At 39.1% G+C, this 26,781-nt stretch overlaps 1 protein-coding gene across 1 annotated transcript in view; it reads left to right on the top strand.

The window, feature by feature from the left end:
* Positions 1-7,285: 7,285 nt before the first annotated feature.
* The window catches only part of tab2 (TGF-beta activated kinase 1 (MAP3K7) binding protein 2), a 51,650-nt gene continuing 32,154 nt past the window's right edge, over positions 7,286-26,781 (top strand). The window contains exon 1 of the mRNA XM_038294337.1: positions 7,286-7,610. The gene's annotated coding sequence lies outside the window, so the exon portion shown is untranslated. The remainder of the gene's footprint in view (positions 7,611-26,781) is intronic.

Here is a 26,781-nt window from a genome sequence, read left to right as displayed (position 1 = left end):
GAGACAGTAAGTAGGAAAGTTCAAAAAGTTTATTGAATAAAACAAAAACTAAAGTAGAGCTGTGGCTCGCGGACACTGCAGCATGGGGAGCGGGGCACCGCCCAGTCACAGACACTGTGCAGGAGAAACACAGGTAAGTGACCACGATCACCTGACAGAAGATGATTATCTGAGTTGGCCACTTACCTGGTTTAACAGTCTGGTCCAAGAATGTCCCCAAGTGCTGCAGTCCCAGAGGACATGCTGGAAGCCGATCCTGGTCAGGGATCCAGAACAGACAGGAACAGACAGGGACAGGATCCAGATCAGGCAGGAACAGAACAGATGACAGGATCCAGACTTCCAGGCATCCACAGGCTCCCAGGAGGGAGCAGAGTCTGACTGGATCTGAAAGCGTGACCAGGTGGTCACGCACAGGAGCAGACAGGATCAGGTGCAGCTGAGCAGGCTCAATGGAAGAGGGTAGCCGAGACAGGACGTGGAACCAGAACTTGATGCAGGAATTTAAACTGGTCTCCTCCCTGGAGCCAGGCTTACTGAGATAAAAACTGAACCTCCCCACATATTGAGCCAAAAACCGAGAGCACTCCGCAGGGGAGGAACAGTGGACGATCAGGAGACGAGACAAACACTAAAACCCTTTCTCCACTGGCTGCTAGGATCCAGGACATAAACCAAGGCAAAAACTGAACGGACAGACTACAGAAAGACAAGTAATGATCTGGCACTGAATGCTCAGGCTGAACTGAATATAACCAAGAGGACACAGGTGAGAGGAATAAATTATGATGAGGCAAGGAGGGAAAACGGCAGGTGAAAGAGATCATCAATTAAGGAGGAGCAAACAGGCCAGATCATGACATTTTCAGGAATTATTGAAAAGACCCACCCTCTCCACTTGGAAAAAAAATGCAGATGCACAACCCTGTACTCACTCCTGAGAAGCCCATTTCTCCTTGTGCACGCTCTGTTTAAAAGTTGCTGTTTGCATCACTCATAGAAGCTTACTTTTCAACAGAACATTTGCTATTTTTCCACTGTAGACTCACCACGGGTAAGTGAAAATGGGGACATAGGACGTCCCATGTAAACATATCACTAGAATGATTGACAATTAGGAGGACCACTTGTTTAGTTCATCCACCCAGAAAAAGAACATCCTCCAATATACCTTTAATTACTGAGTTGTACACACTAGTCATCTTTTTTACTAAATCCTCTTGCTAAAACGCCATCAGAATGCAATTCAGTTCAGTTTATTTCTATAGCATCAATTCCCAACACATGTCATCTCAAGGCACTTTACAGTTCACCAGATCATGCAGTCATAATGATTCAAAGTTTTCTACCTAAGGAAAATCAGTTGATTGCATTGACTCATTGACTCAGAGGCAATCCCTCACACCAAGCATGTTTGTAGCGACAGAGGAGAGGAATTCTCCATTTTAACAGGAGGTAACCTCCAGCAGAACCAGGCTCAGTGTGAGTCATGATCTGCTGAGGCCGACTGGTATCAAAGAGACAGAGACACAGTTAGAAAAGGCAAAATACAGCCAGGCAGACGAGCTCTAAGCTAGCTCCCATGTAAGAGGATGAAAGATAGCACATCGAGCCAGTCACAGTCAGAGAAATAGGACTACACTGAAAAACAGGCAGATCTCCAACATCTATAAACAAAGGTGTTGATGGCAGCAGCACAGCTGATATTTCTCTCCAGGATGGAGTCAATGTATGTCATGCGTATTGTAATTATATTTATTTTATTTATATATATATATATATATATATATATATATATATATATATATATATATATATATATATATATATATATATATATATATATATATATATATATATAAAGATAAAAATATATACACATATAGCTCTTCTGTATATATATATATATCACTACGGCAGCGGCAGCCACACGGAGGGGTGCTGTATGGGGGGGGGGAATTTAAGTAGATTCTAAGGGCCCTTGACTGAGGATGGCCTTAAAAGAAGAAGATAAGATTTGTTCTGTTATATTTTACAAATATAAAAAGAAATTCCAGCAGTGAAATAGATCATTTTTGTGTTCTCCCTCATTTTTAAGCAGTAAACAGCGAAACAAAGCATTGATATATTGTCCTAAACCCCCATCCTGCATCGCATCACGTCTCCCCGTCTGTCACCGGCAGTTTGCTCGTACTGGGACATAAGTGCGACGCGGACCTCATTTTACATGAATGAAAGAAAGCAATGCATTCTTATAGCAGTTAAAAAGCTTACCCCTTGCTCACACTGGCTCCGGTGCGGTTACCGAGCCGACGGAGACCGCAACTCCCGCACACACCCTCTCACACCGCCCTTTTGACTACGGTGCGGTGCGGCTCTGCGGCTCCGGCAACAGGTCCGGAGATTTAACAGAAGTTCACTTGAGTTCACGTAACTTCACGCGATAACACGGCCCAAATAAGGATATTTGCGAGAGCTTGTTGCGGAGGGCTCCGGCACGCCGCAAGGATAGCTTTCTTACGGAATTTTCTGCAGCGCCGGAGTGTCTCGGTAACCGCAGCCGGACAGCTTAGCAGCCGGTGAGAGAGGTTTACGTCTTTTTAATGACTTGGAATCACTGCGGCGCCGCACCCACCGCACCGCAACGGTAAGACCGGAGTCGGTGTGAGTCTGGGGTAACATACATTTTTTATGTGTGTGGGGCCCAATATCAATGTTTTCATGGGGCCCCAAATTCCTGGTGGAGCCCCTGGCAACACACAACCTGCAACAAAAGCAAAGCGGACACCTGTTTGGACATATTTTCTTTGCTGTGTTTCTAGGAAAACCTCATGCTGTGGGGTTCTTAAATCAGTGGATATGGATCATCTTCACTCTAAGATGAGAAAAGGGACAAAAAGAAACATGGAAAGGAATTTGAGTAAAAGGGAGAGAAGACGTAGAAAAAAGTTTAGGAAAAAAGGAGAGAAAAACAAAATCAACAAGAAGAGTGGAAGGGAAAATAGAAGAAATAAAATGGGAGAGGAAGGTGATGTAAAAAAAAAAGGAAAGGAAGTAAAAAGGAGAGAGAGAATGTATAATAACAGACAGGAAAGAGGGACAAAAAATCAAAAACAGTTATTCCATTAAAGGTCTGAATGTATCTACATAGTCTAGCATAGTTTGTTGTCCTCTTATTTCAGAGGGCCCCATACATGAGGGCCTCTGCATGAACAGACAGGGCCCACCCCCTTAACTAACAATAACTTCACTTTATTTTCATTTAGAATTATAAATTGAAGTAATCATATGCATTTTTAAATAATTGTATGTTTTAAATGACATTAATTCCTTTTTTATAGGACTTTTAATTATTAAATTTTGTTTTTATTGATCATTATATTTAATATTTGAATCATGTATTAGATAAAACATATATTTCATCTCATTAGTCTATAGCATATTCATGTATGCCATGACCTATTTTCAGCCTCCGTATAACTCAGGGTACGACTGTTAAAAATCATCTTGTCTCCAGGACAACGTATAAAGACCAGTATAGGCTCAGCAGACCCAAGGAATCATGGGTAACTGTTTCCTCTAAAGCAGGGGTTCCAAAAGCGTGGGTCAGGGCACCCTGGGGAGGTTATCGATTTCACAATCATTACAATATGATCCCTGACCAATATAGATAGCCAGATTCTATAGAAATATTTAAAATCAATATTAACATAAAAATGAATGTCCCATGAAATAAATAGACATGTACCATAAGATATGTAACATTAATTTATTTATCAAATATTTCATCTTAATATAAAATATACTGTAACAATGTAAACTTTACAATCAAAAAGGAAATGTTATTATTATGAATAAAAATATGTTGGAAATGATTCGCTAAATAACTAATTATCTGTCATGATTCTGCACTTTTTGTTTCTGTTAAATTTTTCTTTTTGAGTTTTCAGTTATACTTTGATCCATGTCTTTCTGTGTTTTCCATTTTCCATTTAGAGTTATTCTATTTGTTTTAGGTGATATTTTCTAGTGTATTTCTTGTTTACCCACTGTTGCCAGTCTCCTTCTCCTAGCTCCCTTCTAGACTCCTCTGTCCACACCTGCTCCCAATCTGCTGATTAGCCTTGTCTTTGTTCAGTCGCCCATTTATACACCTCCTGTTCAGTCACTGTTTGCTGGTTCCTCGTCGTTTCTTGGCTCCTTGCGTGTGTTTTTCCTGATGTCCTTCTGTATTATGGTAATTATGCATTTCGTTATTTTTTGGATTTTTGCTTCAGTTGCCACCTTTTTGCTATTAAATTGAATAAAAACCACCTTCAGCTTCAGTGTCTGAATTGGGTCTTCTTTAAAGCTCCACTCTACCTGACGATATCACTTAAAAAATATATTTCAGAAGTAATGTTATTAATCTGCTTGATATATTTGGATCAGGGGTACGCAACCTTTGAAATCCAAAGAGCCAATTTGGCTGAGTAAAGGTTGCAAATATTTTATAACTATTTAATAAAACACAGTTTATTACTGTTTCATTAAATTTCAATATATTTAGTGTGAATTTTTTTTCCATAAGATATTATTTGATGTAAAAAAATATATATATTTCTAAGCTATTGATAACAAATGAAAATCTCAAGACCTAACTGGTTCTTGTAGCATCATTTTGCTCTGAAAATCAAACCAAATATTCTTTAAGAAAGAGTCCAAAGCTTTTAATGCTGGTATTTGTTGTTATACTGCATTAGGTGCTTCTTACATAATTTAAGCCCACTTTTAAGGGCCCTTTGTAAACGTTACAAAAAGCCATCTGGTGCTTGAGTGCCCAGGTGATAGAACTCTTATTTAGATAAATAAATGAAATAATTACTATATATCTTTAGGGGTCACCATTCTGTGGCATCTTTAACTCAGGGTCCCCGTCCAAAAAGCTTGGAAACCCCTGCTCTAAAGAAGCCTCAACCCTAACAGCTCTTCTTTAACAGTTCAAGGTTCAAGTTCAAGGCAGGGTTTGGTATTAAAACGAGCTGTAAACATCTTAGAAATATCTTTGAGTTTGAGGCTTTATAGAGTGGACCAACAAATCCTTGAACTCAATACTATTTCTGACATTTTGAATTGAAAATGGTTCCTGGGTGGGAAGCAAAACATCTTCAAACTTGGAAACAAAGTCCAGTGGATTGTTTTTTAACTTTGTTTGGAATGACTATGACCTGGATGACTGAGAATCTTCACCAGCATCTTATGATTAATTTGTGATTTAAGGAAATAGGCTTTGATAGCTTAAATCGGACCAGCAGCCAAGATGGTAACTCTGGGGGGGGGGGGGGGGGTTAACTGAACCACAGCTCAGGTGGTGGGACTATATTAACAAAACTGGAAATTCAATTCAGTTTATTTGTCTAGCGGCAATTCACAACACACGTCATCTCAAGGCACTTTACGGTTCACCAGATCATCCAGTCAGATTGATTTAAAGTTTTCTATCTAAGGAAAACCAGTTGATTGCATCGACTCATTGACTGGAAGGCAATCCCTCACACTAAGCATGCTTGTAGCAACAGTGGAGAGGAAAAACTCCCTTTTAACAGGAAGAAACCTCCAGCAGAACCAGGCTCAGTGTGAGCGGCCATCTGCTGAGGCCGACTGGGGTTCAAGGAGACAGAAGCAGAGACACAAAAAGCAGCTGTAAAAGGCGGCCCCGTCTAGGGGAAACACATCTAGAAACAAAGGTGTTGATGGCAGCAGCACAGCTGATATTTCTCTCCAGGATGGAGTCACAGCCAAACAGGAACAGACCAGATAAAGCTACTATGAGAAAAAGCAGAGAGAGCAGAACGTTAGAGATTGAACTAACAGATTCTGCAGAGTGGGAGAATAGAGACAGAATGAAGCAGAATGATGAAATGGGGGTCCCTATGTCCTCCAGCAGTCTAAGCCTATAGCAGCATAACTATAGAGATAGCTCAGGATAACCTGAGCCACTCTAACTATAAGCTTTATCAGAAAGGAAAGTTTTAAGCCTAGTCTTGAAAGATAAGTTATCTAAAAACATAGAAAGTTGAAGCTGGCTTATCATATTCAAATATAAAATCTCTCTGGAGAAACTTTGACACTGAGAAGGAAAAAGCATCAGGAATAAATAATGTTTAAATTAAGTCGTATCACATTTTAGATAACTGCGAGTGTTTCATAGTTACTGTAGATAAGTTAAATTCTATTCTGGTTCTGGATTTAACAGGAAGCTTTGGTTCCTTTAAAATTGAAAATCATTTCTCTATATTTATTAACAATGTAAGGTATAGAAGGTACAGATACTTGTGTGAAAATGTAATGAAGAAAAAAAAAAGGTAAAAAGCTGATTGAAAAGTTAAAATGTTAATAATTCAATTTAACAATTATATTGAGGTTTATAAACTAAAAAATTTAATTTCCAGTATCAGCATTAATGCCTCCAAGGTTATGCTGGACCAAAAGAAAAGTTGTTTCTTTCACGAATTTCTTATAGAAGTACTTTTGTTATTTTTCTTAATATATCCGGGGACATTGATATTCAATTTTGCCATGAAAATATCAACATTTTTGTAATGTTACAAAGGTATTAAGGTCTTGTCCTGGATTCCAATAACACTATTGGCTTGAAATTTGGATTTTCAAAGGATTTCACTGAGTGACTTATAAAGGGTTAGTGGTATTCCTTCATTCAAATCATGCCCAAAGGGATATTTCACCCTCAAAAAGCAACAGGTTCACGTAGAGCAGGTGTGACCTTTTTATTCATTTAATCCAGGGGCCTTCAACATTTTCCAAGGACCCCCAAACTGATGGCAATGCAGCGGGGACAATTATACAATTAAATATACTGTATGAAATTGTGTTCTATCAAACTGGTCCTATAGTCACTCTATTACAGATGGAGTAATGTAACTAAAGTAATTTCTCTCTGGGATTAATAAAGTATTTCTGATTCCTGGTTGATGGGACAGGTGTTGTGAACGAAACGGTGCCCAGCTTGAAAGAGCTCCTGTGTGTCTCTGAATGTGTGCATTGATGACTGAAAGACATCTTCTCCCTCCATTTATCTGTTTACTGCAGTGTGTTGAATTCATGTAATGTGGATTTAAAGACATTTTTCAAAGTATTTTACTGAGGTCCCTGTAAAGGGTTAAGGATCAAATATAGATGAGAATAGAGATTTTAACTTTATATCAGCTGTTGTAAAACCTCCTCCTTCAGCAGCACAACTTTGGAGACTAGGGGGGAGAAAAAAAGGAAAACAGATTGTTCATCTCGCGATAGCAGCTCGCTGAAGCCGCCGCCATATTCTGTGACAGTATTTTGATTCGTATCTGCTGGAAGTGAGGAAAAAGAGAAAAGTGAAGGGCTGCAGAGGGGAGGGGGGGCTGTCACTAAGTTATCCAGGAGTCTGTGTCAAACAGCGGAGGGCCGCGGCTCGGTTCGCCTCCGCTTCTAGCTGCTTCGAGAACACGGGCCCCGGGGCCTCGGTGCTGCGGCGCTCCGGACCCCTAACGGCTTCTCCCCTCCAAGCTCCGCGGCCCTTCGGAGGTCCGGCGGCGGTTACAGACGGCCCGGGAAGCGGCGGAGGAGACTGGGAGGTAGGCTCCGAACTTTTCCATTTAGTGTCGTTTTTTTTCTTCTTTCTTTTCTTTTCTTTTTTTTTCTGGAGGAGAAAACAAGCCGAGCGGCTTTAACGGCAGCTCCTGTTACGCACGAGCCGCAGAAGAAAAGTTTGATCTGTGGAAAAACTTTTTGTCTCCAGAGCTAGCAGGGCTGCTAACTGTGAGGCTTTACAGGCTGCCGCCGGAAAGAAAACACTAAAAACATTTTAAACCGTTTCCCCCCAACTTTAACTCTACTGTTAATGGCTGAAAGCGGTAATTATTAGAGTATTACATGTTTAGCAGCTCATGTTAGCCCACAACACTTTTTCCATTGAGCTCTCTGCTGAAAACTAGCAGAAATTAGTTAAGAAGGAAAAGTTTAATCATAATACTTGGGTGTTTTGTTAACATATCAAATAGCTGTTTTTTCTCCTTAAAACAGTGATGTAAATTATATATATACTTATATGTAGAGAATTTTAATGGATTATTTACTTAAATATTGATATTACAGGTTGGGCTTTGATAGGCTGCTTATTGCTGTGATGTTTTATTTATTTAATTAAGTTATTCTTACTGTTTTAGTGTTTATTTTTCTTAATATAATGAAAATAGAACATATAACTGTAATTATATTCATTATTACTAAACGACATTATATATTATGAGTGATCCATTAAGCTGGTGAAGGTTGTCAGTCATCCAGGTCATAGTCATTCCAGAAAATTAAAAACAACCTCCTGGACTTTATTTCTAAGTTTGAAGACGTTTCTCTTCCCATCCAGGAACCTTTTTCAGTTCAAATGTCAGGAATAGCTTTGAGTTTGAGCTTTTATACAGTAGCCCAACTCGGAAACCAAGTCCAGTTTGGAATGAGATTAACAAGATATTTTTGATTTTGATTTTCAGGCTTTTCTATGTTTAAAAAAAAAAAAAAAAATTTTTTTTTTTTTTTTTTTAGAAAAAGTTTTAAACGTCTAGCTGTAAATCTGATGCAAAGAGGAAGAATTAGTAGGTCGTCATCCTTTGAGAATAATCCACTGATGTGGCACAGTAAAACAACCCCACAGCATAATGCTCCCTCCACCTTGCTTTATAGTACATGCAGTTTCCTCTTCATTCATCTACACTTGTATATTTTTTCAGGAGTTCTCCGTATCACTCATTAATCTGTGGCCTAAAGGCCAATTTATGCTTCTGACGCCGTCAAATCTGTTTCTGTACGTGACCACGCCCCCCCGCGCAGAGGTTCTGCAGCCGTCGTTGCGGACCTAAAAAAAATCCTGACAACACGTGGGACGATCATAAACCCGCGCAGACTTCAAGCGGAAGTGCGCAGAGAAAAAGCAGCTGTGATTGGTCCTTGGAATTCCTTTCCGGCTGTCTGTGTGGTCGTCCTTCTCGATTCGGTGCCAGGGCATACTATTTCTAAAAACCGAGGAACAACTACAATGGAAAACCTAAGTGTCCTCCTTTGTCTTTTTGCCAACTCCATTAACAGAACCTGTTCCTCTTCCATATCTAGCAACTCTAGATCCATCTCTGTGACCGTGATATCTTGCAGACGCGCCATTGTTGTTTTGGAAGATAAACACTACAGCGCTGCTGAAGTACTCGTGACCATCCGCCGAAGTTCTCGCGCATTCTCGAATAGGCTCCCCCTTGCGCTTTGACGGGAAACTGCTGTGCATCCCTAGAAATTCCAGACCGATGGTGCAGAAGCATACCAGCAAAAGTGGTTCGCGACCAGACCCAAACAACATTTGATGTGTGTGGTTGCAGAAGTCTAATCTGCCCTTTAAGCTCTGATGTTGTGATTACGATATGTCCTGCAGCCCAAAACTCCAGCATCTATTATAAGAAGGGTGATTGTTTAGCTTTGATGTCCTTTTGTGGATTAGAGGGAATCCTACAATAAATTCAAAATGGAGCAAACAAATGTTTAAAAACAAACCAACATTGATGTTAAATAATTCATGGGTTTAAATAGAGCAATAAAAGCCGTAAAGTACCACGGCATTGCCACCTATAAACTTCTGACCACTTCTCTCATAAAACACTCTGAGAAGTTAAGAAAATAAATTTGTTTGTGTTGCACAGCTTTTTTTTTTTTTTTGTTTTCTCCGAGGTAATAAACTGGATGGGATGGGTAGAAGAGTTCAGAGTTTATAACCTGTGTTTTCTGTCTGTGTGACAGTTATGATGTAGGCTTTGGTCTGGGCTGATATGTCGTTGTTAGGAGGATCCATTTGGCCGGAGTTAACCGGACAAGAGAAACACGACGTGTTTGAAGCCACTAAAAGTGTCCTGATAGAAAATAACTAACAGACATACATTTGTTTTTTGTTTTTTTGTTTTGAGGGGGGGGGGGGGGGGGGGGGGGGGGGTTATTATGTTTGTTTTTCTGATTTAGTTTGATGGGAAAAATATAATAAATAAACACTTTCTTGGCATGGCAATAAATTGTCTTGGGTTGGAATTGTCTGCTCTTTTTGAGCATCCGAGTCGATATGGCCATGGTGCATTTAATTCCCTCTCCGGGTATCCGTAAACCAGGCTTTCCTTCGGCAGAGCTCTGCTGACCCTTTGATTTTCCTTACTCTGATTAGATTCAGACCATCTTAGGAGCAGAAAGTCGCTTCTCTCCTGAGCTCCAAATGCGTCCGATCCAAACCTGCGCTATCGGCTAAACTGTGAGAGTCATTCATTAGCAGTTTTTGCCTGTCTTGACTTGCAGTCAACACTGCACTTCCTGACCAAAAAACTGCCATGGTCGACTGTTTATAGGTGCAGACCCCTAACTGAAACCATGTGTGCCTGTAGCTGGGCAAACATGTTGCCAGGAGACCTCGCTGGTTTGCCACTCTGCAGAGATCCTGCAGGAGCTGTTCAGAGCTTTATGATAAGTGCTAAATCAGGATTCTTGTGCAGAAGTGTGTGTGTTGGGGGCGGTTCACTTATTACTATTATTTTGATTTTGGGGGGGGATGATAATCTGCTGCTATGGTAAAAACTTTTAAGAGAAATATGCAAATCAGTTAAAGAAGGGCTTCATTGTTTTGTGCTCGTCGTTTCTTCATATAGATGTGAGGAATCCGCCTTTCTTTGGAGCAGTAAACAGACTGGATCCAGAGAGGAACCCATTTTATGGCTTGTTGTGGTGCCAGTAGTCAGGAAAACGGGTTTCATCTGAAAGAACAACTATTTATCGTTCCTGGGTTCCACATTGTGCGATCCATAAAAAAACCCAAATGGAAACTCATTCTTTTTCTTTCATTATGGGTTATGAGAGTCCTTGGTGTGAGTAGAGACTTGTTAACCCCGGAAAACCATTTCATATCAGTTTCCCTCTAAGGCTGCAGATACAGGTTTAGTGTGTTTCCAGCTAAGGTCGGTCACATGACCTCCCAGACTGCTTGGAGCTCGCTCTGTTTGACAGATAAGGTTTTACAGACGCTGTGTTTCCTCTCAAATGACACTAAGGTGTCACTTTGGGTAGACCTGTGAGGATAAGTTCTTATCAGGTAGGTAGAGGGTGGCCTGGATCCATCACATTCTGATTCAGGAAGAGGGCTCAGTGTTTTTTACCCCCCCACCCCCTCCTGACTGTGTGGCTGTTAGAAAAGAGGCTCCTGTTGGAGCCCCCTCCCCCTGCCCACTTCTTCACTTTAAAAGGAGGCTTCCATTACACGCTGCTCAGGCCTTATGGTTCGTGCAGGGCCTATAATGTATCGGTTGGTACAGACGCCACTTAAAGCAGGACTCAGTGATATGAAACTATTTAAGAGATTAATGGATTATTAAAAACAAGTAATTATGTTATCGAGTAGTTACCTAGACTGTTGGTGCACAAACTGTAAAACACCACATTTTCTAAAGTAGTAATCACTCACAGCAGGAAACAATGTAAATATTTTTCAATTTATATAAGGGCTGAAACAATTGGATTAATCATGATTAATCGATTTTTGACATAAAAGTCAACTCATTTAGTAATCGATTAATCGTTAACTGGAGAGTAGAGGCTTTAAAACATGCCTTTGGCTGACAGAGCGACCCATCTAGAGCAGTAATTATACCAAATTTGTGGGATGTAAGTTTTCATGTGTATTTAAATTGTATATTTTTCATGTTTTTGCAACTTACTATTCATATGAAATGCAGGATTACACATTTTTATTTCCACATTCCAAGGTAACTTATGTTAAATTACTGGAATTATTGATTTTTTGATTGATGGAAACAATAATATATAGATTAATCAATTATCAATCCAGGGGCCTTCAATGTTTTCCAGGCCATGGATCTCCAAACTGATGGCGAGATGGAGCGGGGACCCCCTAATTATATATAGTGTATGAAATAGGGTTCTATCAACCTGGGCCTATAGTCACTCTATTACAGATGGAGTCATGTAACTAAAGTAATTTCTCCCTGGGATTATTAAAGTATTTCTGACTCCTCATTGATGGGACAGGTGTTGTGAATGAAACGGTGCCCAGCTTGAAAGAGCTCCTGTGTGTCACTGAATGTGTGCATTTATGACTGAAAGACATCTTCTGCCTCCATTTATCTGTTTACTACAGTGTGTTGAATTCATGTTAATGTGGATTCAAAGACATTTCAATTAGTGGACAAATTTACAGGGGGGAATAGTCTAATCAACCAAAACTTTCACACACCCCATGCAGTGCCTCTGTGGACCCCCTAGGGGTCGCGGACCCTTGTTAAAGACTTCCAAATTAGTAAAAGAATAGACGGCAGCAGCCATGAAGTAAACAGGCTCTCTCTGTTCAGAGTTTAAATCACAGATAAACCTATGAAGTGTCTGGGAGTTATGTAGGCTCTCCAGGGCAAGAACAGGTCTTCATTTTCACTTTCATCCAATGATTGTCCACTGATGGTCGGGTTTAAGGTGATTGGGACGTTTAATGTGTCTAACTGGAGACTGCGGGAGCTAAATGAAATCATTGTCATCTTGAAGATTACAGGACTAGAATGTGAGGTGGTGCATTAGTAATCCTTTGACACACCAACAAACTCCATGAGTTCAGCCATGGCCTTTCTTTGATATAGAACCAGTCCAGCTGTTTTCCTCTGGAACCAGAAGGAGATTTCTAGCTTCACCAATGAATTTCAACTTATATGCTCCCTTCATCTTCAGTTAACTGAATATATAGATGCATTTAGTTGTTCCTGAATGATTCAGTCCTTGTCTTTACAAACAGGTGAGCAGGTCTACCCAATACAGTAACCTGTGTTGTTCTTAATTCATCTATGTAGTGTTCATTCCGATTGGAGGAATAGTTTCTGGAGCCCCCTCCATTTTGGTGGAAGCTAATAACACTTTATTACCTCCACTTGCTGTATCTGAGTCAGCTGGGTCTGTCATGAACTGAGTCAGCCTGAGATTGTAATCTGATTTCTATTTGATTTTCAATCAAACTACACTAAACTATGATTTTTCCTTACCTCAAATTTACATTACGTCCAGCTCCCCGTAGGGCAGCTGCGAGCAGACGCCATGCTGAGAAAATTAAATTTTAATTTATTTTTGCCAGATGCTGCAGCTATGCTGCTTTAAATATATAAACATCACATTGGACCAATGGGAAACGACAAAAACCGACTGTATTTTCATAAAACCTTGCAATATTAGGACATTTACATGTATTTATTTTAGCATCTGCCTACATTAGATCAGGTACTGGGGTCTAAAATGGTCAATTCATCAAAATATAAACAAAAAAGATGGCTTCTCTTCCCTCAGTGCAACCTCACTCATTTTAAAGCATTTTCTGATACGGTTTCTAAATATTTAATAAATTACCTTCTTTTTCTTTGGTGAAAATTAGTATTTATTTGTTTAGAAGTTTGTCCTGGATGATGGCCAGGTGACAGACCCTAGGTTTTCACTTATGTTTCGATGCATTGAAAAACATCTGCTAATATCATAATGAACAGTCATTAATGTTTGCTTTGAGGTAAAGCTGATGAACCACCCTTATCCGGCATGTTGTTTTCCAAGTCTGATTGCCTTCAGCTGAAACACCATTGTTTCTATGCATTCAAACATTTAAAGGGAATTTTTCCAGGTGGATCATCAAAATAAGTGGTCCTCCTAACTGTCAATCATTTTGCTGATATGTTTATGTAAGGCCGTCCTACATGCTCACCCCCATTTTCACTTACCACTGGTAAGTCTGACATAGTGGAAAAATTGCAAATCTTCTTTTGGAAAGTAAGCTTGTATGAGCGATGCAAACGGCAACTTTTAAACAGAGCGTGCACCAGGAGAAATGGGCTTGTGCACGCTCTCGCACACATTTAACAGGCTTTCCTTCTCTGGAGCAAGTATAGGATTGTGCATGTGCGTATTCTTTTTTCTTTTTTTTTTTTTAGTGGAGAGGGCGGGTCTATTCAAATGTTTGCAAAAATCCTCCACTACACCTTTAAGGGAAAAATATCTGTAATATGATTCAACAAATTTTATTCAAATCAATAAATATTCCTACTTCAATAAAAGTAATTTAACATATTGATTATTAAAGTTATAATAATGCTTTCTACATTAGGATTGCAAGTCGATAATTAAATTGATCTAAAGGTAATATATCTTATGAATTCTCTTTTCCTCAAAGCAAAGTTTTCTCTTGTATCTAAACATGAAGGAATAGATATGTTTTTACAATGTGCAGATTAAATAAAGTAATAATCGTATTTTATTTAATGTTTTGTTCCAGCTGTATTAAATGCTGACTGAATAAACAAATACATGTTTTACACTTTATCAAACTGTTTAGATAAAGACAGGAAGGCTTTTAGGTTAACGAACAAAAAATGAAAAGTGAAACTCTTCCAATGAACAGAGATGTCACTCTGATGTACTGTTGGACTATTTAACCGTTCATTGTAATGAAGAGCAGAACTTTTTTATCTTGTTACAAACGTTTAACATAATGCCTTCCACTTTCCTGTCATCACATCCTCTCCTTCCAGTTACAGCAGAGAAGTTCTGCTGCTCCTCTGCAGCACAGATTAATGGGAGCTATTTGGATGAGAACATGATGCGTTTTCCCAGAGTTTATATTTACAAACAGAAGCACAGAAAGTTCAATTTTCATCCTTGGATCCATTAAAAAGTGGAACTAATCTGGACCGGACTCTGGATCACTGATCTCTATTTATTCACTGGATTGCTGATTGCCCATTGATAGTACCAGGTGGAGTGAAGCCACCGGCCGCCATATTGGTACTCCCTTGTTAGACCGATCGCAATGGAAACAATACGTGCGCTACAGCATATGACAACGATTATTTTCTCATTTTCAGGGAGGGTTAAGACTTTTAAAATAAAGATAAATTCATAACTTTGACACACACTTGCTGTTTCATAGCATCAGTAGATTACTGTAACTTATAATTAAAAAAGTAAACAAATAAAATTGCATATTCAGTGTGAAGTCCATGAAGTCTCTAAATCATGTAATAGAACATATTATAAAATATCCATCACAATAGACTGAATGTGGTAATGGAGCAAAATAATACAGATTTGCTGAAAGTGTAAAGTCATATACTTTAATGCTGTTTCTGCATTAGCCTTAAAAATGTTTGAGTTGCTTTTTTCCCCACTATAACATGCAATATATTTCAGCACATGTCTTTTTCAAATGAGAAATACAACAAACTCTACAAAAACTACAGCATCATCCACTTAATAAAGAATTATTACATTGACATTTCACAGTGAATTACTTTTGATTTACTCTACTTTCTAATGTTAGACACAATGTCAATGGCTAACTTATTCAATATCTTTGAGTCAGTCTGAGATAGCCAGACTAAAGTTACGCTACATACTACACTATATGATACATCGTATCAGCGTATTCAGCGTATACATGGATTTTCTTGCTTAGTTCATCCACTGACTGTGAAACTACGTGTGAAACGTCTTCCCACAGCTGGCAAACTGCTTGTTTTTGGAGCCAAACGCTACACAAGTAGGCATTTTTATGGAGCCTCTCAGTGGGTGTGGGAGAGGCAATATGGTGGCTGGTGGCCTCACTTTTTTCGGGCAATCAGCAATCCAGTGAATAAATAGAGATCAGTGCTCTGGATCCATTCATGGTTCTGCTCTAGAATTATTTCTCTTATAAATACCACCCAGGATCAGTTTAAGAAGGAACAGCGGTGCCTCCAGTGGACAGTGGTAACTACACCACTGGAACAAATTCCTTCTAAGGAATATTCCAATCCAATTAATTCGATGGAACAAATTTTTACCCAATAAACAATCAAGCGACAATTAATTGTAAGATATTAGTTTATATCCCTAGTCTGCAATCTTATTTATAGTTTTTTTCCCCCTCTAAAAGGAGTATAGAATAAAAACAAATCATCTTGGGTTAAAAACAAAATAAATGAGTTAACTGCACAGTACACCAGAGCTCACATTAGCTGGTTTATTGCAGAAATTATCCACTTTGATTATTACCTTAATTGTCTTTCCTAATATGTTGTGTATCTGCAGCAGTTTTAAGCTACAAACATGACAAGATAGCCTGTATTAACCGTCTCATCTGTAATTCAGACGTGTGTTTAGCTGTGAGAAGCCAAGTTTTACTAACGGCTTAAATGTTAAAGAACCAGTTCAGATAAGGAAGCAAAGATATATGGAGATTAGGTAATGGTTGAAACCAGCTTATAAGTGTTTGATAAATGTGGTGGAGCGTTATAAAAGACAAAAGTCATGTTGCTGCTCTGCTTGAGCTGAGAGGGACCTGATGTGAAAACTAGAGCTTTCCACTCCTTCAATGCATTTTTCCATCCCTGTCTGATCTGGAAAATTAAGATAAGTGCCACTCTTAGTTTCCATTGAAGTTGCATTATTGTTTCTCCCTGGCTCCTCGTGTTTTTGACCGTTTTTCATTCATGGTATATTAACATATTTAGCATAGATTTGAGTCCTGCGGCTCTGTTTAAAAGGCTTTAATCCTCTGGGCTCGTAAATCTGCGTTTCTTAGCTGTGGGCCTCAAAGTACAGAGACTGAAAAGATTCAACGCTTGTGTTAATAAAAAAAAAAATCATAAACTTTCTGAATAAATTATGTTTTTCGATTTTGTTATGATATTTTGCCAGTTAAGCATTTATAGCAGTGAATCTTTAATCTGGGATTGTTCCCTGCGTACGGCGTGCTGGAGGTTCAGATCTGGATAGATCTCTGTAGCACCGAGGCTTGCTATTCATCAGCATGAAATCATGTCAACTTTTTAGACTTTAGACTGACTTTTATACCCGTGTCTGAAAACAATCCCAGATGTGATGCTAAGCTGATCCTTTTTCATTCCAATGATTAGAGAGTTTCATTTTTCAATTAATGTTTAGGATTCTGTTGCACATTACAAGATTAGTCATATAAACTACTTTAACACTTTAATCTCTGTATATTTTATGTCGATAAATAAAAAAAAAGGAGCCGTTCAGATCACAGCCAAGCAAACAACACATTATGATTATCCTTAGATTTGTTTATGTTCGTGTAAAACACCATGGAGGATCATTTGAGTCCAAACTACCCGATTTTGTTCTCAATCACAGTGAAGGGCAGAAAATCATCTTGTAGTTGGTGCCTTGAATCAAGTCATTAAATAATGACCTGTTTTTTGTTTTTAAAAGACGTTAACTCTGAGCCAGAAGCATCATCAGTCTATCTGCAGATATTCCCCACTTTTCTAAGTTAATGATACTGGTTTTCTCCTTGGTTGCATTCATTTTTCCAGGCATGACGATGATGATAACGAAGAAGACAATGGCATCTTAACAGCCCAGAGGTTAGAAGGAATATTTAGCACTAATATTTACTTGGTTCTTTTTCCCTTACGCACGTGTGGATTCTGCTGGGGTTTGATGTGGACTTTGCTGCTGGTCTCTAAAGGGTTTAAATTAAGGTTAAATTAAGGCCTTAATTGGCATTAAAATTCATTAAATGTGATCATCATGGCATTTAAAATGCTTTTTAAAAACAAAAACGTTTATAAAAACAATTTCGACACATATATTATATCTAATATAAGTTGTTTTGTGTGTTTGCACGGAACTGCTTCCGATTAATTGTAAAGCCGTATGTTCGGAAAAGAAGCTGGAGAGAAAAAGCTGGAGAAATGGGAAAATGCAAATTTCAAAAAAAGTGCCTGGAAAACGAGGAATTACATGGCTGCAGCCTGTCGACCGTATATATAAAAAAAAAAAAAAAAACTGTTTTCTCACCCCTCGTGGGGTGGTATGTGTCATCCTCAAGCTCGGGTCTTCTACCAGAGGCCTGGGAGTTTGAGGGTTCTGCGCAGTATCTTAGCTGTTCCTAGGACTGCGCTCTTCTGGACAGAGACCTCTGATGTTTTACCTGGAATCTGCTGTAGCCACTCTCCCAGTTTGGGGGTCACAGCCCCCAGTGCTCCAATTACCACTGGCACCACTGCTGCTCTTACTTTCCACATCTTTTCTAGCTCCTCTTTCAGCCCTTGGTATTTCTCAAGCTTCTCGTGTTCTTTCTTCTTGATGTTGCTGTCGCTTGGGATTGCCACATCTATCACTACTGCCTTCTTGTGCTGTTTGTCGATCAACACGATGTCTGGTTGGTTAGCCATCACCTGTTTGTCAGTCTGGATCTTGAAGTCCCATAGGATCTTAGCTCGGTCATTCTCAACTACCTTAGGAGGTGTCTTCCATTTTGACCTTGGGACTTCCAGCCCATACTCATGGCAGATGTTCCTGTACACTATGACAGCTACCTGGTTGTGGCGTTCCATGTATGCACTTCCTGCCTGCATTTTACACCCTGCTGTTATGTGCTGTATTGTTTCAGAGGCATCTTTGCACAGTCTGCATCGGGGGTCCTGCCTGGTGTGGTAGACCCTGGCCTCTATTGATCTTGTACTGAGTGCCTGTTCTTGTGCTGCCATGATTAGTGCCTCTGTGCTCTCCTTCAGTCCAGCCTTCTCCAGCCACTGGTAGGATTTTTTGATATCAGCCACTTCTTCTATTTGTCTGTGGTATATGCCGTGCAGTGGCTTGTCCCTCCATGATGGTTCTCCTTCCTCTTTCTTGTCCTCGCTTTCGGTTTTCTCCTGCCTGAGGTATTCACCAAGCCATTTGTCTTTGGGGGCCATCTTTCTGATGTACTCCTGGGTCTTAGTTGTTTCATCCTGGACAGTGGTCTTGACACTCACTAGCCCTCGGCCTCCCTCGCTACGCTTGGCATACAGTCTCAGGGTGCTGGATTTGGGGTGGAACCCTCCATGCATTGTGAGGAGCTTTCTTGTCTTGATGTCAGTGGCCTCTATCTCCTCCTTTGGCCAGTTTATTATACTAGCGGGGTATCTGATGACTGGTAGGGCATATTGATGGCTTGGATCTTGTTTTTCCCATTCAGCTGACTTTTCAGGACCTGCCTTACTCTTTGTAGGTATTTAGCTGTGGCAGTCTTTCTTGCCATCTCCTCGTGGTTTCCGTTAGCCTGTGGCACCCCAAGGTATTTGTAGCTGTCCTGCACATCTGTAATGTGGCCTTCTGGTAGTTCAACCCCCTCGGTTCTGATCATCTTCCCTCTCTTTGAGACCATGCGACCGCACTTGTCCAGTCCGAATGACATCCCAATGTCGTTGCTGTAGATCCTGGTAGTGTGGATCAGTGAGTCGATGTCTCGCTCACTCCTGGCATACAGCTTGATGTCATCCATGTAGAGGAGGTGACTGATGATTGTTCCGCTTCGGAATTGGTATCCGTAGCCAGTCTTTGTGATGATCTGGCTGAGGGGGTTCAGGCCTATGCAGAACAGCAGCGGGGATAGTGCATCACCCTGGTATATGCCGCACTTGATGGTGACTTGTGCTATTGGCTTTGCATTGACTTCCAGACTTGTTTTCCACAGCTTCATTGAGTTCTTGATGAAGGCTATTAGAGTCCTGTTGATCTTGTACATTTCCAAGCATTCCAGTATCCATGTATGTGGCATTGAGTCATAGGCTTTCTTATAGTCAATCCAGGCAGTGCACAGATTTGTCTGCCTGGTCTTACAGTCTCGAGTGACTGCTCTATCCACTAGTAGCTGGTGCTTGGCTCCTCTGGTGTTACTGCCTATTCCCTTCTGGGAAGGGTGCATGTATTGAGCCATGTGCCTATTCATCTTAGCCGCTATGATGCCTGACAGGAGCTTCCATGTTGTACATAGGCAAGTTATTGGCCGGTAGTTGGATGGGGTTGTTCCCTTCTGGGTATCCTTCATGATCAGGATTGTCCGTCCTTGGGTTAACCATTCTGGGTGGGTCCCATCCATCAGCAGTTGGTTCATTTGTGCTGCGAGGCGTGCATGAAGTGCGGTTAGTTTTTTCAGCCAGTAGGTGTGGATCATGTCAGGGCCTGGTGCTGTCCAACTCTTCATACCTGCCGCTCTTTCTTGGACATCTGCCGTTGTAATGGTTACTGGTTATATATATATATATATATATATATATATATATATATATATATATATATATATATATATATATATATATATATATATATATATATATATATTAGGGCTGCAACTAACGATTATTTTAAAAATCGATGAATCGGCCGATTATTTTTTCGATTAATCGATGAATCGGACAAAAAATATTTTTTATATTAACCTCTTTATTCCAAAATAAACATTTTAGACAGAACAAACAAGCACACAAGTACAGGTTGCTGCAGTTGTTTTTTTTCTTCTTCCCCCGTTTCAGTCAAGTGGATGTGATGACGGCGGCGGCGGATGACGCATTAATGGTGCGACACAACTAATCGATGATTAAATTTGTTGCCAACGCTTTTAAAAGTCGATTTTAATCAATTTTATCGATTCGTTGTTGCAGCCCTAATATATATATATATATATATATATATATATATATATATATATATATATATATATATATATATATATATATTAGGGTTGTCAAAAGTATCGAAACTCAAATAAGTATCGATACTGAAATGTTGTATCCGGATACAATACTCGTTTTTAAAAGTATTGATACAGTGCCGTCACCAGTGGCACCTAAGCAGTCATTCAGCTAAAGGTTCCTACGTGCTCGTCCTGTTAGCTGTCTTTTTCTGCGCATGTACACTTTAAGGCTTGTATTTGTGGTGAGCTACGGTTTCAGACAGTCATTGAAGCTCACCTTTCTCTTTGGGTTCTTTGAAAATGGCCCGAGGGTTGTAAGAGCAAACTGTACGAAGTGTATGAGAAGAAAAGAAAGGCCTCAGAAGAGGCAGATAGATCCCAGAATGCTTTGCACGGAGAGCTCTCCTCGCAAAGCATTATGGGATTTGCTGTCATAGCGGCCCGCTCTTGCTACCCGAAAGCGGCGACTAATAACAAAGATGGGGCAGGCACCCCGCTGTGGAGGAGGAGTTTCGTGACCAAAGGGGCAAAAAGCAGTGATCATCTGTCTGAATGGTCAGTTAACTGAGTTCACTATAGTCCACTGTATAGTCACTGCTGTATGTGGGCACAGTAAGCTCGTATGAGCTATGAGAACAGAACATTTTAAAGTGTGCACGAGGAGAAATGGTCTCATGCACACTCTTGTAAAAAATCCTCCATAATACCTTTAAGCCAAAACTGTACAAAAATATAACCATCCATTTAAGATGAAAAATCTTCTTTCTAATTTAGTTTTTACTTGTTTTGCCATTTTAAATTCATTTCAAACATATAAATGTTTTTCTAAAGTTTAAATCCCATGTTTATGGAGGAATGTTAATTTTCTGAAAGTATCTCTCTAGTTTAATCTAGAAGCTAAAACTAGATTTGCACAGTAAGCTAACTGATAGCTGCAGCACTAAAAGTGAGTCTTGTTCAGCTGAACTGAAAACAGGCCTTTATTATCATGCTTGTAAAGCTGATGCTAACACTGTGAAATAGTTAAAGTCAAGCGTTTTAAGCTTTTTGTTTTGGGCGGCTGTCTGTGCAGAGACAGAGCTATGAAACAGGATAGTAGCAGAGGCATCAATTAAAGGAACATGGTGGTGCTCCTAGGCTGGCTCACTTTGGCTGCACCATTTAAAGTAATTGGAAACAGAGCTGCTGGTGTGTCGCTTTAGAAAGACTGCTTTGGAGCTCTTTAGCGTTGTTGCCTTCTTCCATTTCCACCCCTGCATTATTATTTAGGGCCATTAGCTGAAGTGTCCAACCTGTGGGATTGTGTCGTTTCTCTAAATGTAGAACAAACAAAAAAAATCCCTTTTATCATATAAAAGGAGCTCAGGCATCAGAAAGCTGTGTTGAATAAGTTGAAGTGTGATTTACTTTAATTTAAAATCATCTTCTTATTTAAGGATGGTCCCTGTTGGGCTTTTAGATCTGTTTAGTTACAGTGAAGTTGCTTGTTTACTTGGTTTCATTCACAAATCCTCCAGTCCTTCCTCTTGCACCTAACCGCACCGCTGTCACAGCGAGAACGACTGTGACTGGGCGCCGTGACAGTTAACAGGAAGACGGGTCAGTAGTTATCTCTGGCCTCAGCACTGCTTTTTGCAGACAGCAGAATACACGTGTGTTTGTGACACAAACACTTCCTCTCAGTGAGTACTGCTTTTATCAACAGAGCAGTTTCACATTTGACTTTTCGTATGAGGAGACGGAGGCGTCTTTCTGTTGCTAAAATAAAATGTTGATGCTCTAAACATAAAACGCTGATTTATCTGCAGGTGATTTTATAATAAGGAAATAAGCCAAAAACTGTTGCTGTGATGAATTGCAAATGGCAGAATACATAGAAAAAATATATGTACATAAACATGTTTGTTTGTGTGTGTATATATATAGATATATAAATTTTGATGGTTTTCAATCAATGGGATGTGATTCTTGAGTTATTATATCAAATTATATATTGGATACAAAATTTTTTATGTCCTATGAAGTAAAAAAACGTCCCATAAAACAAATAGATGTAACATCTTTATACATGATTTAAAACATTAAATATTAGGGCTGAAACAATTAATGGGAATAATCAATTATTGAAATAATCGTCCACTGATTTTGACTGGCGACCTGTCCAGGGTGTACCCCGCCTCTCGCCCATTGACTGCTGGAGATAAGCAACAGCACCCCGCGCCACCCCACTTGGGTTTAAGCGTATCAGAAAGTAGATGGATGGAAACATTCTGCATTTAAAATCAAAAACATTTCCGTCTGTCAATATGCTCCATCCTGAATTCCTGAAGTGGAAACGTTTTAGTTTCACCTGGTTTAATTTTGCACAAAAAAAAATCTTCTTTATAGAAGCTTTTACTATAGAATTATTGAGTAATTGAAAAAATTATTCACAGTTGGTTAGTTTTAGCCCTGTTAAATAATACTTTTATATTTTAATTTGTCAAGTTAAATGATTGAATGTTGTGTATATTCTTCAATATGTTTAAAATGATTAATTTGATAATTAAAATAATTAAAAGATGAATTTATCAGATATGAACATAATTAATCCACTTTGTATGTATAAATATGATGTATTTTCAAGGGGTACCGGTCTGTTGCATTGTTAAAGTTTGAAAAGTTTAGGGAACCACTGATCTAATTGATTACCAAATTAGTGGACTATTATTTTAGGAATTTATTTATCATGATAGTTCTAACTATAATAATAATAATAGAACTTTATTAAACTCACACTGGAGATATTTTCTTCTGAATTTAACCCATCACCTTGGGGAGCAGTGGGCTGCCGTCATGGGGCCCAGAGAGCAGTGTGGGGTTAAGGGGGTCTTGCTCAGAGAGCCAGAGTGGCAGTCTGTGGGATCGAACTAATAACCTCAGGATTCCAAGCTCCATGCCCTAACCACTAGCCCGCCACTATCTTCGCAAACATATCAGTTTAACATATAGATAATGATCCATTGATTGTTCCTTGCTAAGCTTGCATTTTTTCTCATTAACTAGATTCTTCCATCTGTGTGCTTCTTCTGAATTCTCTCTAAACCCTTACTGATAACAGAAGCTGAAGTTGGTACATTGTTCTTTGTTTTATAGTTGATCTCTTATCCTCCTTTAAATGTAAAATGAAGATGGATTTAAATTAGTGGTGGGCCGTTATCAGCCTTAATGTGCTGCGTTAACGCTTGGCTCTTATCGAGCGATAAAATAATTATCACCATTAATCTATTCTCACAGTTGGGTTGGGAGCTGGATCTATACTAATGATGACTTTCACCTTGATATTTTAGCCTGGATGTAAATCTTTGGGCGAGAACAAATCAGTTTTCAAACTTGAGTAGGCGTACTGTGAAATTACCAGATCTAACGTGACATGCTTTTGGAGCCTTTTAAGAATTTGATTTTTTTTTTTTTGCTAAATTATTAATGTTACTGATCTAAGGTTATGTGATTATTTTTATTTATTTATCTTAATTGACCTTCCTCGTTAACAAGCAGAAGCAGCTGCTGTGGTTGGTCTGATTGGTTGGTGAAGGAGTGAGGAGTGAAACTGTTTTTCTATCACCAATTAACGTTTATATATTTTTTTTAGTAAGTCAACTTGGAGATTATTTCTGTTATTGTTATAAGTAAAGAAAACACCTTCTAAAACCAGATAACACTCGGCGAGTGCTTTTTATTTTTGAGTGAATCAAAAAACTCTTTCAAAAACTACTCTGGAAAATTTTAGATTTTTTTGGGAACTTATTAGGTCGCAAGAGTAGCTGTAAAAAGGTAGAAAAACTTCACTGATGACTTGAAGAAAAGCGCAAGGTTGGGGGATCCAGCCGATTACTCACAGACGAACAAAGAAAGCAGCCAGTGGCGCTATGATAAATGAAAGCACCACTGTGCTGCAGAGAAACAATCGATCGCTACAGAAAGCAAAGTTGTTGATTTTGGAAAAGGATTATGGCAAAAAAAGATGTTTATTGATGAACTTGAAAGTGAAGGGATCTGTATGATTGATGCAGCTATGAAGACGCCGGCTTTGCTTCAGGGAAAATGTATTGAACCGGTTATTATTTAGGTATCACACACGTATCATGAATTTATTTGGCAGAATTCAAATTAGTGATTTTAATCTAGATTTAAAAAAGGATTCCACTAATTCTAATACAAACGTTTATCCAGGCCAGGTCCACTAGAACCTTCCTTTTAGTCCATCCCTCATGTAGTGTCCTGGAAGTGAAACTAGATTACTACTTGGGTTAGCCTCATTAGGATGAAATAAACTTCCTGAATATTGCCACTCTGGGTCATGTTTTCAGCTGATCTCCTGATTCTGCTGACTGCATCTAATCCATTCTTTTGCATTCTTGATCGGATCTGGTATCCATCAGTGTCTTTTTGGGTCTCAGGCTCTTGCTGTGTCTGTTTGAAAACATATTGTCAGGGCGTGGTGGGCAACCAACACCACAAGACTTGGGATCCAGTCTGTTGTGGTGAAGTGTTGCTTTTTCAGGGGGAGTTTTGATAACAGTCAAAACTTGTCTCTCAAAGTAGACCCAGTATTTATTTTTTACCCTCTTTCTTTGAAAGGGTTTCACACTATCTCATTGGGAAAGCAAATTTAGAAAGCAAACATCTTAGAAAGCAAACAATACTCAAAGATCCCCCTTTTTAAAGGCAGGAACCTTTAGATATGATTAAAACTTAGCAGCACTTCTAGTCACATTGGATAAAAACAGAACAACAATGCAGCGAATCCTGAACATATGATCAGCACAATAAAACTGGACCGAAAGAAAGGGTGCTCTGGAGGAATGTGAACCAGCTTGAGGCGCGTGTGTGTCATGCATGTTGGAGAATAATAAGTTGGGGGTGGGGCTTACAGATAATCCTGTTCAGACTCGGGAATAGTTCCTTTAAACATGATTGAATCCGACACGCTTGGAGGACCAGCGCTGTTTTCAGTAGAAGGTAATATTTGTATTTTGTCAGACATGGAGGATCGGTCGGAGCTAAAGTCTGCAAACCTTACTGGACAGAAGTGGTTGTTCACAGGTGTTGAACGTTGCTTTTTGTTGTAAATAACTATTAACATGTATGGTTTTAATTTAGGCTAATTTATTCAGTAAAATATTCAACTTATATCTGAAAGTAATGAATACTTACAAATATTTGTGTTCAATTACTTCAAATGTAGGGCTACACCTCACAAACAGCATGTTTCCTGACAAGGATTATTAGTTGTTGATTCAGGAATTGTTTCGCATTACTCTGGTTTATATGTCCTTAGACTAAAGTTGGATGTATCCCCAGGGTTTCCGCAGGTCATTAAAAATCATTAAAAGTCATTAAATGATTATGTTTTTATTGAAGGTCTTTATTGGCATTAAAATTCATTAAATGTGATAATCGTGACATTTAAAATGCTTTTTAAAAAAAAAACATTTATAAAAACATTTTTGTCATATATATTATATCGCAATATAGTTGCGCGGAACTGCTTCTGGTTGATCGTAAAGCCGTATGTTCGGAAAAGAAGCCCGAGGCGGACAAAAAGCCAGATAATGGGGGGAAAATATGCAAAGTTGAACAAACGTGGCTGGAAAACGAGGAATTCAGGACATGGCTGCAGCCTGTCTACGATAAAGACAACGAAGGATTTAGCTGCGGGGGCTGGGGGCGCGCCGTTCGTGCTGCCTGCCACCAGGAGGGTCTCTGGAGACGGCGCCGAACGATGCGTTGGAAGACCGGATGCACGTCTCCAAGTGCACAGTGACCCATATATATATATATATATATATATATATATATATATATATATATATATATATATATCTGTCAGAAAGAAGGACTTTCTGACAGATATATACTGCACTTGGAGACGTATATATATATACGTCTCCAAGTGCACAGTGACCCATATATATATATATATATATATATATATATATATATATATATATTAGGCCTGGGCGTTATAGAAAAAAAGCTTATCGATAAAAAAAAATGCATATTGATCGATATCGATAATTATTGAAAAGATTTGAAACCATATTTTATGTGCAGCTCTGCCTGGACTTTTTATAATATTGCTAAATGATTTAATTTTAATAAAAAACACAAACACAGACTTCAAATTAAATCTTTATTTAACCAACTTTTTTAACCATAACAGAATTGTTTTAAAGAAAAATAACTTAAGA

This window comes from Cyprinodon tularosa, unplaced genomic scaffold, assembly GCF_016077235.1.
Source record: "Cyprinodon tularosa strain WSP-4 unplaced genomic scaffold, ASM1607723v1 ctg1099, whole genome shotgun sequence".
NCBI classification, from domain to species: Eukaryota; Metazoa; Chordata; class Actinopteri; order Cyprinodontiformes; family Cyprinodontidae; genus Cyprinodon; species Cyprinodon tularosa.
Note: the sequence above shows the minus strand (reverse complement) of the source record. Positions and strands in the feature narration are given on the sequence as shown.